This window comes from Arachis ipaensis, chromosome B07 (assembly GCF_000816755.2).
Source record: "Arachis ipaensis cultivar K30076 chromosome B07, Araip1.1, whole genome shotgun sequence".
Taxonomy (NCBI): domain Eukaryota; kingdom Viridiplantae; phylum Streptophyta; class Magnoliopsida; order Fabales; family Fabaceae; genus Arachis; species Arachis ipaensis.
The window spans coordinates 104231693-104232475 of record NC_029791.2 but is presented as its reverse complement, the minus strand read 5'-3'; positions in this window follow the sequence as shown (position 1 = coordinate 104232475).

Below are 783 nucleotides of genomic sequence, written 5' to 3'. Positions count from 1 at the left end.
GGGGGAGAGGGGGAGGGGGACGGCGCCGGCTAAGCTTGGAGGGGGACCCCGCTGACGCTGCTTCTTCCTCTGTGACTGTCTCTGCTTCTTCTTCTGCTTGAGCCTCTGCTTCTTCTTCTGTTACTGCCTCTGCTTTTATTTTTGTGACTGCTCCAATTTCTGATTTTGATTTATTTTTTGATTTTATTGTTGTTGTGTGTTGATTTGGTTGTTGAGTTGAATTTCTGATTGTTTGATTTGTTGAAATGTTATCTTTCTGGGATTGTTGTTGTTGAAGCCCTATTGTTGTTGTTAAAAAAGAATAACAAAAAAATTCTGAAGAGAGGAGGAAGAAAAAAAAAGGAGAAAAAGAGGAAGAAGATGACATTATGGTAAATGTGCTTTTTTTTTACGGTAAACGTTATTGAAGATCTAATTACAAATTTTAATTTACTTCAGGGACCTAATTACAAACTTTTAAATTATAGGGACCAATTTACAATTTTACTGAAAGTGTAGGGACTAACTGTGTAATTTAACCTTTTTTTTAAATATTAAATGAACAAGTGATTTTTATAACCAAGTTTAACTACATTTTTGTTTTTATTATGTCTTTTTCCTTTTCTTCTTTCTCTAACTAAAGTTTTTTATTAACAATTTTTAAATTATTGAATCAATTTGGTTAAATTTAATTACTAAAATAAATTAATAATGTAATAATATCTCATTTTTTAAAATTATTTATTTAAATATTTTAAGTTTTTTTATGTTTGAATTTTAAATTTTTCAAAATATAAAAAGGTA